Source organism: Saccopteryx bilineata, chromosome 1 (assembly GCF_036850765.1).
Source record: "Saccopteryx bilineata isolate mSacBil1 chromosome 1, mSacBil1_pri_phased_curated, whole genome shotgun sequence".
In the NCBI taxonomy this organism is placed as follows: domain Eukaryota; kingdom Metazoa; phylum Chordata; class Mammalia; order Chiroptera; family Emballonuridae; genus Saccopteryx; species Saccopteryx bilineata.
This window is the reverse complement of record NC_089490.1, coordinates 162,359,779-162,377,314: the sequence shown is the minus strand read 5'-3', so window position 1 is coordinate 162,377,314 and position 17,536 is coordinate 162,359,779. Positions and strand designations below refer to the sequence as shown.

The 17,536-nt window shown below is 44.8% G+C and overlaps 1 long non-coding RNA gene across 1 annotated transcript; it reads left to right on the top strand.

Annotated features, from left to right (window-relative positions):
* The first annotated feature begins 7,771 nt into the window (after positions 1–7,771).
* Positions 7,772–17,089, top strand: LOC136320231 (uncharacterized). The gene is made up of 3 exons (XR_010728280.1): positions 7,772–7,908; positions 14,269–14,329; positions 16,883–17,089. It is a non-coding gene; the product is annotated as an uncharacterized lncRNA (long non-coding RNA).
* Positions 17,090–17,536: the final 447 nt, after the last annotated feature.

Below are 17,536 nucleotides of genomic sequence, written 5' to 3'. Positions count from 1 at the left end.
TATATTTCAGGGTGCTAAAAGTGTCTGGTAATCGGTTCCAGGCACTCCAAATTTTCTGTTCGTAGTGGCACTCCTCTTGATTCTCCAAGCAGCACCTTTCCAGATTCTCAAGCTTTGACCTCAAGTCGACAAACACCTGAGCCCAGATACTGTCTTGAAATTCTGCAAGTTGCATCTTATGTAAATTAAGATGGCTGCCGCTATTTCTAATGGCGGGAAATGGCACCCATAGCACAGGCCCTCGCCTCTCCCAGCCTCCTCCTCACTTATCTCAGTAATGATGGTCAATTAGAAATCCACGACACCCCAGAATAGTAGATTGGATGATGATTGCTATGGTTCTGTGGTTGCTGGTAATGGGGATCACAGGGCCCCCAGAGATGCGTCCCCCACGCATTCCGCTGCTTCCTGTTCTGCCAGCCGGAAGTGAGGTCAAAGATCCCCTAACGGCCTAGCCGGAAGTTCCAGAACTAGATGCTCTGTGCCGGAGTTCTGTTGTTTTGGTCTACAGACCTCCGGCACAGAGTGTCTACACTACAGCAAATGTTTTATTCTCGGCTACTGCACCTGGCCATGCAGGAGCCGAGGATGAAATGTCCTTCTTGGCATGCGGCCCCATACTTCTCTGGTATGTGGCCGCATGTGGCCACGTGTCATCAAAAATGGCTACATGTGTTGGTGCTGACACGTGTGTCATAGGTTCGCCATCACGGGCCTAAGCAGGGGGGCAGATGTTGAGTCTAGGCTGTCTGCTCAGGCTGTCCTTTAGATATGAGGCTGCTCAGGCGGGCTCTGCCCCCACCTGCCCTGCTGTCCCTCTCCCGTTCCCGCCTCACTCCAGAATGCCTAGGTAACAGGCTCTCTTTTAGATTTCCCCTTCCCCAGAGTGAGACCCTTGGAATCCCAGACAGGCGGAGTCAGCTGAGGACGGTGGGAGAGGTGGTGGGGCGGGGAAGGGGAGGGATAGAGGGCAGCCCTGAGTCTCCTTAGCAATCAAAGCCAGTATTGTTCGCAAAGAGTTAACCAGCATACCAGGCTTGCAATTAGCAAGAAATAATGGGGTGTGATGGGTGTAGAACAACGGCTGGAACTGATTTTCAGCCTTACAGTGAGCAACCGCCCTGCTGATTCTCCTTCCTTATTTCCTGGTAACATGCAGGCTCAGTAGAGCAGAAATCCTTGGGGGAGGGGGAGGGGAGGGCAGGGGAGCAATCTGTCTTTGAATAATTTAAACAGTGCAGCACAGCCAAGCTAAATGGAGCTTATCAAATGTTACACCTCTTAAAGCTGCAATCAGAGGCGGCAGGATATTAACTGTAAAGTCCTCTTTTCTGCTCAGAGGAAAACCAAGGAACAGACCAGCTACTTACTGGGAAGGAAGAGGAGTTGGGGAGGTGGCAAAAGAGAGAATTGGATCAATTCTGAAGACCAGATTAATAGCACTAAGGAAGAAGATATCTGAGGACAGGACAGAGGAAGAGTATTTACTGAGCACCTACTGTGTATGGGGATGACAGGCCCTTTGATACAGGATATTTTCTTTAACCTTTGCCCCACATCTAAAAGACATATGCTATTATCCATAGGTACTTTTAACTAGAGAAGTAAATTACTAAGACTTGTTCACTTCAAGTACTATAATAGAATACTTTATTCCAACTGGTCTGTCTAATGGGCCAGCCTGATTTAGGTCTCAAACAATGTCACCAGGATGCCATTTCTCTCCATCTCTCTTGGCTCTGACTTTTGCTGTGTTGGCTTAGGGCTCAGGCTCCTTGAAGAAGAGGTACAATAACAGCAGCAGCAGCAGCCACAGCAACCCCTGTATCTTCTATGGTTCATACTCAGCAAGGAAGAACTCTGCTCTAAAAGTTGAAGCAGGAGTGACAGGGACCAAATTCAACTCCAATTTCAACAATTAAAAAACAAGACACAACACAGAAAACAATGGTGTTTAGACAATGAGTAACAGGTAGTGCAAGACAGGAATCCCAGAGAGAAAGGAAACAGGAAAGAGTTTCTAGGCTGTAGCACTGGGAAGGGAGACTCAAGTGGAGGCTGGCAGCCTTCATGGGAAGGCCAAGTCAGCTAGTGGTCACAGGATGGAGCAATGGAAAGGAGAGAGAGCCTTGGAGGCCTGCAGAAGGTCCCTCTCAAATACTCAGCAGAGCACTGATGCATGTATTCATACAAGGAAACTTCTGGAGGCAGGGGAAAGAACTCCTTAAAAGAATAGGCATAACCATCCCCAGAGCTCGTGCAGATCAGAAATAATTTGTGGTCTCATCAGCCATAGTGGAAAACTTACTAATATCTGTAGTGTTGAGAAGAGAACTCTGGTTATGGCTCTTGTAGCTGCAATAAGCTTGATTAGACCTCGATTTAAAGCTTGATCTGGTCCTGGCTTTAAAATCTTACATGCATACCTCAAAAGGAGTTGTCCCTAAACACCTGAGTCCCAGAAAAAAATGAAGAACATTGAAAGGAATACAAAAACATTCACCACCTGAGAAGGTAAAATTCACAATGTCTCTCAGCTAATTAAAAATTACTGTACTAAGCATGCAATGAACCATAATGAAGAGAACTATCAATCAATAGAAACAGATCCAGAGATGATACAGGTGATAGAATTAGTAAACAAGGACACTAAAGTAAATATTAAAAATATATTCTAGCCTAACCAGGCTGTGGTGCAGTGGATAGAGTGTTGGACTGGGACATGGAGGACCCAGATTCGAAACCCCAAGGTCACCGGCTGGAGCGTGGGCTCATCTGGCTTGAGCGTGGGGTCACCACCCTGAAGTCCAAAGTTGGCTTGAACCCTATGTCACTGGCTTGAGCAAAGGTTCACTGGCTCAGTTGGAGCCCCCGGTCAAGGCACTTATGAGAAAGCGGTCAATGAACAACTAAAGTGCCGTAAGGAAGAATTGATGCTTCTCATCCCTCTCCCTTCCTGTCCGCCTGTCCTTTTCTCTGTCTCTCTCTCTGTGTTCCTGTCACTAAAAAGGATGTATATTTTATACATCAAAAAGTAGAGAAAGCATGAATACGACATGGAAGATATAAAATGTATTTCCTAAAGATAGAAAACAATGTTTGAGATAAAAACAAGACTGGATAATTAGAATTTGCAGAAGAAAATAATAGTGAACTTGAAGAAATATCTTTAGAAAGTGTTCTAGGTGAAACACAGAGAAAAAGACTGGAAAACCCCTAGAACATCATTGAGCTGTGGGACGCCTTCAAGTGGCCTAATACACATACAATTGGAATTGCTGAGCGAGATCAGGCAGATAGTGACTTGTGCAGGAAAAATGCTCAATTGTTGAATAAATGGATGACTTTGTTACCTTGTGGCCTTGGATCTCTTCCACTCTATGAGGTTGGGCCTTATAATAACAGTTTTAATAACAATGATGGTGGTGATGATGATGATTCATTCATGTAATGTAAGAATTTGTATAATCTTTTATTTTTCCTTTGCAACAACCCTATGAAATCGGTCATTATCCTCACATTACCAGTGAGGAAATGGGCATATGAAGCCATGAAGTTATAGCTGAGACAAAGATCTTGGGGGACACAATTTTGTGGTACAAATTCATATAGTTTTGTGAGAAGCCAAGACCCTGGACCATGGACATGATTTGAGCTAGAAAAGTGGCCATTCAGGGAACATCTCTGGATTTCTCTCTCAATTAATTGTGTACATGGCAAATCTTTTCCCACCTCTGGCCATCAGGTTTCCATCCTGCAACATGAGAATGTTGGAACAAATTATTCTTCAAGGGCTCTTCCAGTCTGAACATTTGTACCATTTGTATTGGTTCCTGTCACTTGTGTGTTCCTTTCCTTCCACAGCTCATATCACACCAAGAAGTGTCTCTTAGGTAGTATGGAAATCCAGAGACCAGCTAGGGCCACATGAAGATAGTCATTGTGTTGGAAAAAAATATTTTTTCAAGTATATACAAATAGCTGCATTGTCAATCATTGAGGCACAAGGTAATAGTCCTGTTGGTTAACTGTCAGGATGAGAAGGGGACACATAGCCAGACCAAACAACAAATGACTGAAAAATTTTTAGCAGAAGATTCAAAGGACATAGGACCCTGGATGTGGAGTATTTGAAGTGCTGTTATGAAGAAGGAGGTTTAGACTACATAGGGGATATCTTTAAGTTCTGCAAGGTTGGGAGTCCCTTTTTCTATATATCTGAAATTGTGACCTGGGGAACAACAAACAATCATCTTTTTTTATCCTATCCTTCTTTGGGACACTGTAGCCCTGGAAAGTGCTTTGCTGAGAAAGAAGAGTGAATTGGACATGTAAAAAAAACTGAACCATGAGATGGAGAGAGCTTCAGAGCATTTCTTATGCTTGGCTTTGTTTTTTTCTGCCCAGAGACCTTGGGAGAGACTCTGCATGCTTATCATAAATTCTCCTGATGGCTTAAGCTCAGCTGATTTCTGTAATGTGCAACCTCGAGTCCAACTAGGATCACAGGTAGATGTCTGGAGAAATGCACTGCACCATTATTTAGAGAAGAATGTTGAGGACAGCTTTGCAAATCTGGAAAGGGTTCCTTTTGGAGGGGCAAGTCCCACATCATGGGCTACATTACAGCAGGCATTTGGGGTGGCAGGATAAACATAAAAACTCATTTAGAAAATAGTATAGATGACATCTCATTTCCCCTCACTTTTTATTCTAAGAATAACTCAGATAATACACACATATGTTCTTTGCAAGAAAAATGTACTTCAGTCCACACATACAAGTTAGTTGTTAAATGTGTCCTTTAATGGGCTCTTAGATACCAACTAAATACACCACTAAGGACTTGAGTAGTCATTGATAACTCTTGATAATGATAAAGAACATTTTAAAAAATGTTTTCCTACTTTTATTTGGACCCAAGAATTGCTAAGTTATTGAAATGTAGAAACATAAAAATATATTTTTTATTTATTTTTAATTTTTTAAAATTTTATTTATTGATTGATTTTAAAGAGAGAGAAAGAGAGAAAGAAACATTCATTTGTTGTTCCACTTATTTATGCATTCATTGGTTGATTCTTCTATATGCCATGACCAGGAATCATTTGCAATCTTGGCATATTGGAATGATGCTTTAATCAACTGAGCTACCCAACGAAGGCTATTATTTTTTCTAATTGAATTTATTGAATTAACATGGGTTAACAAATTATACAGGTTTCAGGTACACAATTCTACAACATATCTTCTCTACCATATAATTTTGTTAACCCGTGTCGATCCGATAAATTCAACTAGAAAAAATGTATTTTTAAAAGCTTTGATTTTCCCTCGGAATAAACTCATTCTATTACAGTCAGTCACCTTCAGTTATGTGGCATTTGTATATAAGATCTTTGTAGCACTAGTATTCTGATAAATACACTCCTTAAAAACATAACTTTAAAAAATGTTACTATTGTATGATAACCCTAAAACTAGTCCCTAGTCTCTAAATAAAGGATATTTTATATAACATTTTTTGACAATAAAGAGTCATCATGATAAGGATCATTTCTTGTATTTATGGTAACAGCAATGTTCTCTGAGACCATTGAGATGTATGCAACTATTTGCCTTTTAGCTAGATTACCACATTGGTCTGCTTTTCATGGGTTAAGGTTTAGTGAACTCAATTTTGGGCTGGCAGCTCTCAGTTTCCACTAATAATAGTGTGCTCGTCCCTCCAAGGACCCACTGACATAGGAACACACATGTATGCACACACGGCATATGTATCCACAGTGACACGTAAACATACACATTGATGCACAGGCACACACTGACACACATAGACACTCATGCATCAGCATGCGCGTGTGCACATGTGCAGGTAATGTTGACAGCCTGTGGCTGCATTAGGGCTGCCATGAGTCTTTCTTTTGCGTCTTTGCCTGGAGTTTATAGCACTTGGAAAATGGCAGGCGTGGGAAGCCTTCTAGTCTTGGGTTAGTTTAAACTCCCTCTACATTTTTGGAGGGTGTCCAGGCCCTGTAAGCTCACTCGTTTAGGGAGCTGATAACAGTGACCTTACTGGTGAGGGAGGACAGCCCAGCTGAGGCCAAGGAGCCATGCTGGCTGAGCTGAGGTCACTTTTCCTCCCACGCTGCACCTGGGTTGGCTCTGATGTCAAAGAGCTGGGTTCCAGCACTGGGCAGGAACCCAGTGCTCAGCTCTCAAGGAGTACGGTAAGAGAGAGTGCTGGCCCTTTGGGTTTGGGGTGGTGAAGCAGCCAGCTCTCTCTCCATTGGGAGCTCTCAGGCTGCTGGTCACACTTCTACCCAAAAGCACAAAGCATGCCTCTCCAGAATGGTGACAGATCAGAATTCCCATCCTTGTTGGGCCTGCATCCTGCTCCTCAGCAGCTCTGGGGCCCAGTGGCCAGGTGCTGCCTGGGAGAGCTCAGGTCTGCACCATGATGGCTGTGTATATGTGGAGGGCCCCAGAGTAGAACTAACCCTTAGAGTCCTGGGCTACAAGGCCTTGGAGGTCACCTTATCCACCTCCTTCATGCCACCTCCTTCAAGGAGCCATCCTGTCCCATTCAGTGACCACGGGTGGCAGGGAACTCGGGCTGCCCTACCAGAACAGCCTATGTTAGAGGTGAGCCCCACCCAGTTCCGGCCTCTCTGTCGCTTCCACTTGTTGGTCCTGATTGAGCCTCTTGAACCACTCGGGTTAGGACTAACCCTTCTTTCACATGACAGCCTTTCAAATATTTGAAAACAGCTGGCATTCATACATTCAGCAAATACTGATAGGGTGCCTGCTAGGCGCCAGGCCTGGTGCTGGGAACTGGGGGGGGGTCTAGAGGAGGGGGCCGACAGGAAAGGAGAGCGGGCCCGCAGGGTGATGAGTCTGTGGGGCTGGGAGCATGTGCGATCTGCACAGCCCCAAGGAGAGGACAGCAAGCCGAGTGCTGGAGGTCCAGCCGGGGTTACTCAGAGGGGGTGGGGGTTCTAAGTGCTGCAGACAGAGGGAGCTGGCCAGGTGAAGGTGGGGCACAGTACAGCCCCCTGAATTACAGTTCCGCAGGATGTGCAGGGCATCACTGGGACCCGACCCTGAGACGACGGCAAGGGGAGCGGGTGGAAATGTAGAGCTGAGTTTTATGATGGGAAAGGCAGAATCACATGTGGATTTCAGGGATCCCACCCTATCTGTGAGGTAGAGAGGCATTTCAAGGACTGTCCTCTGGCTTGGGCAGAGTCCAGAAGGGACTGCTGGAAGCATCTAGGCCAGAGGTGCTGGGTGCCTGAACTCAGGGGCCATAGGGTAGAGAGCAGGGGGTGGAGCTGAGAGATGGTAACATATGGTCCAAGGGGATCCTTCTCGTTCACCTACTTGAGAGCCCTGGCTGAACTTCAGGCTGCCTCTGCTAGGCCCACAGCAAACTAGGGAAAGATAGTGTCCAAACCAGCCTGATGTCCTGCAATTTTTGTACTGGAGCCTGGCTTAGCTGCCAGGTAAGCTTGGACCTCCAAAAGACTGTATAAAAGTGCAGTCAAAGTAAGTGAGTGAGTGACTGAGTGTGTGTGTGTATGTGTGTGTGTGTGTGTGTGTTGTGGGTGTCAGGTTATTAGGGGTGGAGGCAAGGGAACTGTTTGATTAATGGGTGTCCTGTGAACCTGCACATTTGCCCAAGGCTGCATTCCTGGGCTTTCAAACCCAGGGCAGTTTGATAAGCTGAGACCAAAGTCCTCTTGCCTCCCAGAAAGAAGAGCAAACAGGGCCACTCACTAATCCCAGCCCTGGCCTCTGGAGCCGTCTCTCAGCAACCAGCCTACAGAGTGGCCTTTCACAGGCCAATCAATGGGACAGCTCGGGGACCTGCAGGAGGCCTGACAGCCAGCTTGTCTGAGCAAGGTAGGAGAGAGGCCATGGCTCACCCATCCAGCACACAATCTGAAGGCCCATGCTTTGCCAATTGAGGCCCTCCATAATTACAGCACCTGCTGAGCTGGCCTCCTCTCCCTCTCCTTCCCACCACCCCCTTATCAGTAGAGCTTTTTTCCATTTCTCCAGGGCCTTCCCACCCCCACAGCCTTTAATCTTCTGCCCTGGTCCCTCCTCCTCCAGGAAGCTTTCCCTGATCACTCCAGCCTACATAGGACTCTCCCTTCTCTGGATTCCTAGTGCCATCAGAGTTGTGGCTCATGGCTTCATATCAGATACTTATCCAATCAGTGTGTGTCTTGGCTTCACATCATCAACTAGATTGTCAGCACTCTGAGGGTAGGGTTTACACTTTGGGACACTTACCCACCCCCAGTGGAGGGAATACAGGTGGCTTTGGGAGGACCACAGATGTGGGGAGGGCTTGAGGGAACGGGACAGATCAGGGGTGGAGGTGGCAGTTCTGACACTGAAGCACTCCCTCCAGGAAGATGTAAAGAGCGAGCTCTTTGAGAGAGAGGCAGCTGTGGGGTTAACATTGGGGAGAGTGTTTATTTTGGGGTGTAACAGACACTAGCTGGCTCTATGCAGGAAGGAACCCTGGAAGCCAGGCTGAGAGACAGAAGAAGGCAGCATGCAGAGGCTGGAACTGGATCACACAGCCCGCTTAGCATGCCTGCAGCATCGAAGTCACTCTCACTGTGCTCCTGAGAGCAGGGACTGTTATGTCCTCTCTCCTGATGAGAAAACCAGTCTGGGAGACTCAGTAACTCTCCAACACACTCAGCCAGTCAGGGGCGGAACTTCATCCTGCCAGATTACTAAATCCAAACATAACCCTCCTGCTGCCTTTGCTCTTGACAGTTTCATAGATTCAGCCCTGTATTTTTTTTTAAATTTTATTTATTTCATTTTTAGAGAGGAGAGAGAGAGAGACAGAGAGAAGGGGGGAGGAGCTGGAAGCATCAACTCCCATATGTGCCTTGACCAGGCAAGCCCAGGGTTTTGAACCAGCAACCTCAGCATTTCCAGGTCAATGCTTTATCCACTGCGCCACCACAGGTCAGGCCAGCCCTGTCTTTTGTGATATTCTTCTCCACTGATCCCACACTTCAAGTTCCACAAGATATCAGAAGAACTATGACCAAAAACTGTAACAAGATTTTGCTGTCTAGCTGTCTATCAACTTACCTACCTACCTATCTTCCTATATTCCTATTTATCTACCATCTACCTACCTACCTGCCTATCTATCCATACATCTATGTGCCATTTACTGAGCCCTGCAAAGCACAGGCCATGCAAAAGTCACCGCATTGTTCCCATCCTGCCAATTTGGCACAGACACTGTCAGACAGTAGATGATCAGGCGTGAAGCTGCGTGTCCCTTTGAAGATTCCCCTGTAGATATCATGACAAATGCAGATCCCTGGCTTATCTTAGGGATTCTAGTTCAGAACGGTAGAGGGGCTCAGGGACATGCTTTTCCAGTGTCCCAGGGGAGTGCAATGTAGGTGACCCTCCGATCGCATCCTGAAAAACAGCTGCCTGTAAAGTGCTGTTCAGACGGGAGGGTCAGTGAGGCCTGAGAAGGTCAGGGAGGCCACATGGTGTCAAGGGGCCAGTTACTCCGACGTCCCCCGAGAAGGTCTGGGAGCCCATGAAGAATGTGGAGTAGCAGGGGCAGAAGGGCCCAGCGGGTCCTCAGCGTCTTCCTGTGGTAGTGAGGGACACGCTCACAGGGCTGTAAGGCATTTTATACAAAGTAAGGCGGCTGGAAAAGGCCACGGTTGGCTTTTGCCCGGTAATAATAATGTCACCAATAGCAGCAACAAACCATCCTACTTTGCTGCATTGGAAGAGGGTAACCTTCTGCATTCATTCCTCAGAGCCACATGGACCTTCCATGGTGAAGAGGGAGGAGGTGATATCTAATACCTGACCGGGGACTAAAGGAACAAAGAAAATCAACTGCAACTAAGACTGGGCTGAAGACCAGAATGGTCGTGAATCCTTGAGGTCTTGGGTTGAATGGGAACTAAGAGACAATCATCACCATCATTAATGTTATCTGTTGATCATGTGCCATGTGCTTTCTCCACAATGTCTTATTCAACCCTCAAGCAACCCCATGTTAAGGAGGGGAGGCTGGAATAGCTAGCCACCCAATAACCCGTTCCGATGGGAGGAAGCGGGTCACCAGTGAGCTCTTAGACTGCATCTGGCCTTGGCTTCTCCCTACAGCAGGGCAGCCTTGAAGCACCCCAGATGTACAAATTTGTCTTCTTCGCAACCTCTCACACCACATTGCTGTGGTCCACTTACCTCCGAGTCCACCACAAAGGACCAGACCCTGAGCTCTCTCTCTTGGATGGAGCTTCAGTCCCTGTCACTCTACTTCCAGCTCTCCTGCCAAATAGCCTCTAACCAGACAATGTCTCTGTACCTACCCCCACCCCACCCGGCTGGCTCCCCAGACCCAGAGCACACATTTCACCCTCATATGGCCCCTCCTCATCAACAGCCCTGCCTCTGCCTCCCCAGCCTGCCCTTGGGGGGCCACTTTCTCCCACTCCTTCCTTATTAGCGTGTGTGAAAAGAAAAGGAATTTCTCTTGCCATTTATCCTTGGAACAGCCTCCAAAAGGAGTTGAAGGACACACTGCAAAGTGTGAAAAAAACAAGGCCTGAGCTTGCCAAGAGGGCCCAAGTGGTTATTTTAATCATGTGGAACAGCCCCCTTTTCATGGAAAATTTTCTACTCCAACACCTGTGGCCATTAAAGGAACCTTCACTCTTTTCTACCCCAGAGTCCCAGGGGTCACCCTCTAGCTGGGGCCTGCTGCCAGCTCGAGTAATTATTCCTGCTGCCCTTCCTCTCTGCCTTCCTCATCCCTTCCCAGCCCAGCGCTGCCTCCCCCCAGGGGCCAGCCAGCAGGCAGTGGGTGTGAGGGAGCCGTTTTGCCTGGCCTTCCTCTTCCTTTGCATAAGCCTGGACCCCACCCCCAGCCCTAATGGCCTCTCAGGGTTTCTTGGATCAGGTCTATCCTTGTCCCTATCTTGCCCCTTCCCTCCCCTCTTCCTGACCCTTCCTCACACAGACTCACTCCCCACTTACCCTTCCATGCCTTCTGTTCCCTAGAATGCTCTGCGCTCCTCTGCTGGGGAGGCAGAGGCAGGGCTGTTGATGAGGAGGGGCCATATGAGGGTGAAATGTGTGCTCTGGGTCTGGGGAGCCAACCGGGTGGGGTGGGGGTTGGTACAGAGACATTGTCTGGTTAGAGGCTATTTGGCAGGAGAGCTGGAAGTAGAGTGACAGGGACCGAAGCTCCATCCAAGAGAGAGAGCTCAGGGTCTGGTCCCTTGTGGTGGACTTGGAGGTAAGTGGACCACAGCAATGTGGTGTGAGAGGTTGGGAAGAAGACAAATTTGCATGTCTGGGGTGCTTTGAGACTGCCCTGCCATAAGGAGAAGCCAAGGCCAGATGCAGTCTAAGAGCTCACTGGTGACCCGCTTCCTCCCATCGGAACGGGTTATTGGGTGGCTAGCTATTCCAGCTTCCCCTCCGTAACATGCAGTTGCTTGAGATTGAATAAGACATTGTGGAGAAAGCACATGGCACATGATCAACAGATAACTCAAAGAAAATGGGGAGCCCCTAGAGAAATAACATCACCAAACCCTCTTTCGATAATTTTTAGTCCTTGTCAGTGCCCAGTTTTCTGTTTCAGACTATATATGATGATTTTGTTTTGCAATAGGTGATCCATGCAGTCAGGGAAACAGTATAGCTCCTTCCCCTGGCTTCTTTGTAGGAGAGGGGAGAGCAGATCCACACTGGTGGAGAGAATTACTTAAAATCATACAGGGCTCGGTGAAGATGGCAAAGGACTGGGAATAGACTATGTTTAAAAGCCAAAGTTCTCAAATGAGTTGCTCCCCTTTCCCCATTTCCTCCCTTGCTCCACAGTCCACTTCAATTATGCTGCTTCTCATCACAGCCTGAAACAGCTCTTAAGGTCACCGATGACCTCAATGTCACTGTGTCTGGTGGGCATTTTCTCTCTCCATCCCGAGTGCATAGCAGCATTTGACATTTTGGCAGTACCCTCCTCCATCTTGAAGCTTTTGCTTCTATGCTTCCCCATGTCCGTGTTTTTCTCTGACTACTCAGGCCACTCTGTAGTGTCCATTGCAGGAAATCTCCCCTCCAGAGCTTAGAAACTTGGCCTTTCCCAAGGCTCAGGTTTAGATCTCTTCCTACTCTGCTTTCTCCCTTTGCGGTCTTGTCCAGAACCACTCTTTCTGCCACCACCCATGTGTTTCCAGCCCTGACCTCTTATTGATGTCATTTAGATGCTTCAAACACATCTCAGACTTAACTTGTCTGAAACTAAACTTGTGATCTTCTCTAGAACTCCCGTGTTGTACAACTCTGCTGGGCACTGTTGGACAAAGTGGCGTCTTGTTCTTCTCCCCAAACCTGGTCCTTTCTGTGCTCCTGAGCTCACTGAATAAGACCAACCAAATAGTATTACAGGAGAGAAATCCAAGAGTCATACTTGATGGCTCTTTCTCTCTCTCCCCCACCAGGTGCAGACTGTCACCTGGTTCCCCACCCTTATGCAAGCCACCACCATCTCCTCAGTGGCTTCCCGACAATCTGCCCATGTTCCAACATTAGAACATGAGATGCAGGGCAGTTAAAGTAGAAATAATGACGAGACAGATATAAACTATCTTTTTGTGTGTGGCAGAGACAGAGAGAGGGACAGATAAGAACAGACAGACAGGAAGGGAAAGAGATGAGAAGCACCAATTCTTTGATGTGGCACCCTAGTTGCTCATCAATCACTCTCTCACATGTGCCTTGACCAGGAGGCTACAGCAGACTGAGTGACCCCTTGCTCAAGCCAGTGACTTTAAGCTCAAACTGGTGAGCTTTGCTCAAACCAGATGAGCCCTCGCTCAAGACGGCAACTTCCAGGTTTCGAACCTGGGCCCTCCACATCCCAGTCCAATGCTCCATCCACTGAGCCACTGCCTGGTCAGGCTAAATTGACTTTTGAGATGATAGCATTCTAGCAAACATGGACTATATCTCTGCAGGAAAATCTATAAAATTACATCAAATTAAGAACACCCTGATTTTAGCCATGTAATGAAGACTACTAAATTACTTAGCATGGAAGGTGGCATTCAGGGATGTAAGTGGTTAACTTTTTATGCTCAGGCCTTCAATTTCTTGTAAGGCCATTTACATGTGCAGTAGTAATTTAAAAGATTAAAAGCCATACCCAAATCAGTAAAAAAAAAAAAAAAAAAAAAAAAAAGGTAAGACCTTTCAAAACAATTAAAATTCCCCTGATATTTTTAAAATGTAAAACTGATTACTAGAGGGTAGGATTCATAGCTAATTTATCTTTGTATCACCATAGTACCCAATATAATGCCTAATATATGCTAGTTCCTTATAGATGTTTTTGAATAAAAAAAAATGTGCATTGTTTAAAATACATGAGCCTCCACTCTTTATTTATTAGTCAAGTACAAGAAAATATCAAGCATATGATGTTTGATATGCTTGAAACCTGTATAGTTTTGTGAACCAATATTATCCCAATAAATTAAAAAAGATAATATTAAGTGTAATTAAGTGACAGTTAGAGGAAGTACAAAAGGTGGCCCAATCTCTAGCTTTCTCTCTGGCCCAGATTTCTGTCCCCTCTGCCAATTTAGTGTTGTTGGAACAACAGTTTTATTAATGGTCCAGAGAGGAACAGGTAGAAACGAGGTAGGTGGAAAGGGGAGCTATCTGATCGTTATTTCTCTGACACCTCAATTTGAGGATTCCAAGCATTTTTCAGGGTAAGTTTATTAAAAAGCTTTAGGTCCCAGCCTGACCAGGTGGTGGCACAGTGGATAGAGTGTCAAACTGGAAAGTAGAGGACCCAGGTTCGAAACCCTGGGGTGGCTGGCTTGAGCATGGGATCATGGACGTGATCCCATGGTCGCTGGCTTGAGCCCAAAGGTTTTTGGCTTGAAGCCCAAAGGTCACTGGCTTGAAGCCTAAGGTTGCTGACTTGAGCCCAAGGTGGCTTGAGCAAGGGGTCACTCCCTCTGCTGTAGCACCCCCCCCCAGTCAAGGCAATTAATGAACAACTAAGGTGACACAATGAAGAATTGATGCTTCTCATTTCTCTCCCTTCCTGTCTGTCTGTCCCTATCTGTCACTCTCTCTGTCTCTGTCACACACACATGAAAAAGAAAGATTCAGATCCCACTCAAAGAAGAAAATGTAAGTTTGAACCTCCTTGTCTCCATTTTGCAGAAAAGCAATCAAAGCAAGACTTAAACTGGCATCTAGAGAGTTGCTTCCTGGGATGACATTGGTAAGTCTCACCAATCACAGAAGATTTCCTGTAATTAAAATGAGTTAATTTGCCAAAACAATGTTGAAACAAAATAACTTTTTAAAATTTTATTTATTGGTTTTTAGAGAAAGATATATATAGAGAAACACCAATTTGTTGTTCCACTTATTTATACATTCATTGGTTTATTCTTCTATGTGCTCTGACTGGGGATCAATCCCTGCAACCTTGGTATATTGGGATGGTGCTCTAACCAACTTAGCCACCCGGCCAAGGCCTCACACTTTTCAACTTTAAAACTTGCTTCAAATCTCCCGTAATCAAAGCAGTGTGGTACTAATATAAAGATAAACATACAGACCAACGAAACAGAATTGAACTAAAATAAACCAGATATAAACTCAGACATTCATGGCCAACTGATTTTCAACAATGGTGTCAAGGTCATTCAATGGGGGAAAAGAATAGTCTCTCAAAAAGTGGTGCTGGGACAACTGGCTGGCTACATGCCAGAGAATTAAATTAAATCCCTTCCTCACACCATGTATAATAATTAACTCAAAATGGATCAATGACTCCTATACAGTGGTGAATAAAATTAGGTTTACAGTTGTGAGTATGTGAAACACAGTGTTTATTCTTATATTATTATTTATTATTATTATGTTATTTATTTGTATTTTAGCTACACCTATTTTTGCCAACCCTTGTATAAGAGCTCAAATTATAAAACTATTAGAAGAGAAGAGAGAAATAAATCATCATGATTTGGATTTGGCAATGTTTTCTTAGATATGACACCAAAATAAATAAATAAATAAATAAATAAATAAGACATCAAAATAAAAAACTTTTATGCATTAGAAAAGAGACTACAATTTACAGAATGGTAGAAAATATTTGCAAATCATATATCTGATAAATATCTAACATTCAAAATATATTAAAATACTCTTTCTGGCCTGACCTGTGGTGGTGCAGTGGGATAAAGCGTCGACCTGGAACACTGAGGTTGCCGGTTCGAAACTTTGGGCTTGCCTGGTCAAGGCACACATGGAAGTTGATGCTTTCTGCTCCTCCCCCTTCTCTCTCTCTCTCTCTCTCTCTCTCTCTATCTCTCTCCCCCTCTCTCTAAAAATCAATAAATAAAATATTAAAAAAATTAAAAAATACTTTCTGCTCAATAACAAAAATACAAAAAAATGTAACTTAAAAATGTGCAAAAGACTTGACTAGACATTTTTTCAAAGAAGATAAACAAATGGTTTATTAAGCCAATAAGCACATGATAAGATGCTTTACATCTTTAGTCCTTAGAAAATGCAAATCAAAACCACAATGAGATACCACTTCATACTCACTATGATGGCTACTAAAAATATGTCTAAAAATGACAAGTGTTGGAGACAGTGTGGAGAAATTGAATTCATTGTATGTTACTGTGAGAATGTAAAATAGTTTAGCTGCTATGGAAACTGGTTTGGTGTTTCTTGAAAAAAAAATTAAACATAGAATTACTACATGATCCAAAATTTCTACTTTTAGGTATATGTCCCAAATACTTTTTTAAAAAAGGTATGCAAATTAATACTTACAGATAAATGTTCACAGCCGAACTATTTACAATGGCTAAAAGGTGGGAACAACCTAAATGTCCACCAACAAACAAATAAATAAACAAAATGTGGTTATCCATACAACTGAATATTATTCAATCATAAACAGGGATAAAGTGTTTATAAATGATGCAATGTGAATGAACCTTGAAAATGTCATGTTAAGTAGAACAAGCCAGATACAAAAGATCACAAATTGTATGATTCGATTTATTTGAAATATCCAGAATAGAGACAGAAAGCCGGCTGGCAGTTGCCGGAGGCTTAGACAAGGGGCATGGAGAGAGACTTCTTAATGAGTATGGAATTTTCTTTTTAAAGTCATGAAATATTTTGAAACTTGATAGTCTTTGCTTTAAAATATTGTGAATGTACTAAACGTTACTGCATATACACCTTAAAATGCTTAATTTTTTCATGCACATTTCATCTCGATTAGGAAAAAGTTAATTCACTCAGAGAGTCATTAAGAAAGAAAAATATTTAAGCCCACTGTGTGCTTCTTATGGAGCAAATGACTATATGACTGACAACTTTTCACATGCCAACCACTGTGGGGACAAAATGCACATGTATTTTCTGGAGCACGAAACACATGTACTGAAGTTATGAACTGATTGAACCCAAGAGGCCGATCTACCTAGCTGGCTGAGGTTTTCCCTTCTAACCAGATGAGCCCCTGCCGCCGAGCAGCATTGTTCCTACCCACCTAGCTGCATCCGCATTCTCTCTTTTACAAAGGTTCAACCTTGGGATGGGGTTCTGGGTTGGAGGACATGGTGAAATGAAAAAAGAAAGGGTATTCAGGGGTCTGAGCTTCCACAGGCAGCAGGTTTCAACTGACTGAAGATCAGTTAGAAGTCCAGGGGTGAGAAGCTAAAGAATTTGATAGATGATGCCCTTAGAACAGAGCCAAATCTGACCTAAAGACCATCACCTCCCATGTTCCCTAAAGGAGCTCAGGAATCAGCAGCAGGAAAGTTATGTGGCCATCGGATGGACCAGCCTGGCAGATTATAAAGGGCCGGATTAAGGGTCTTACATGAGCTGAGTGATTCAGGACAGAACAGTTAACACAAGAAGAATGGGAGATTGGACCTGAAAGAAAATAGCATCCTGGATACCTGGAAGGAATTCAGACATCATGTGCAGGCATCTAGCTGGCTCTGGGTAAGCAGGGTTGATGTTCCCCCGCCCTTAACCGCCACCCAGTTAACCACCAATTATGAATTCTTCTTCTGCACTGGTTTCCGCAGGTAACACCTCAGATACCTCCTTTCTCTCTGTGAGCACTCTGTGCCTTTAGGGCCCAACCACATTCTGCTATAGATGTTTATGTATACAGCAAAATCTCTTATGAACTCTGAGACCCTTTTGGCCAGGGTAAGTCTTACTAAGCCTAATATAATACTTTATTCTATAAGGGTGCTCATGAGATGTCAACTGTGTGGATTAGACTATAGGGGATAGGTTTTTTCTGCCAGCAAACTTTAATTCGATGAAACACAATATAACCCTCCAATTAAACACAGAGGCCTTGGGGATGGCATATGACCTAGGCTGGCCCAATTCTAATTATTTACTTCCCCTCCCCATAGTGTTTGGCTCA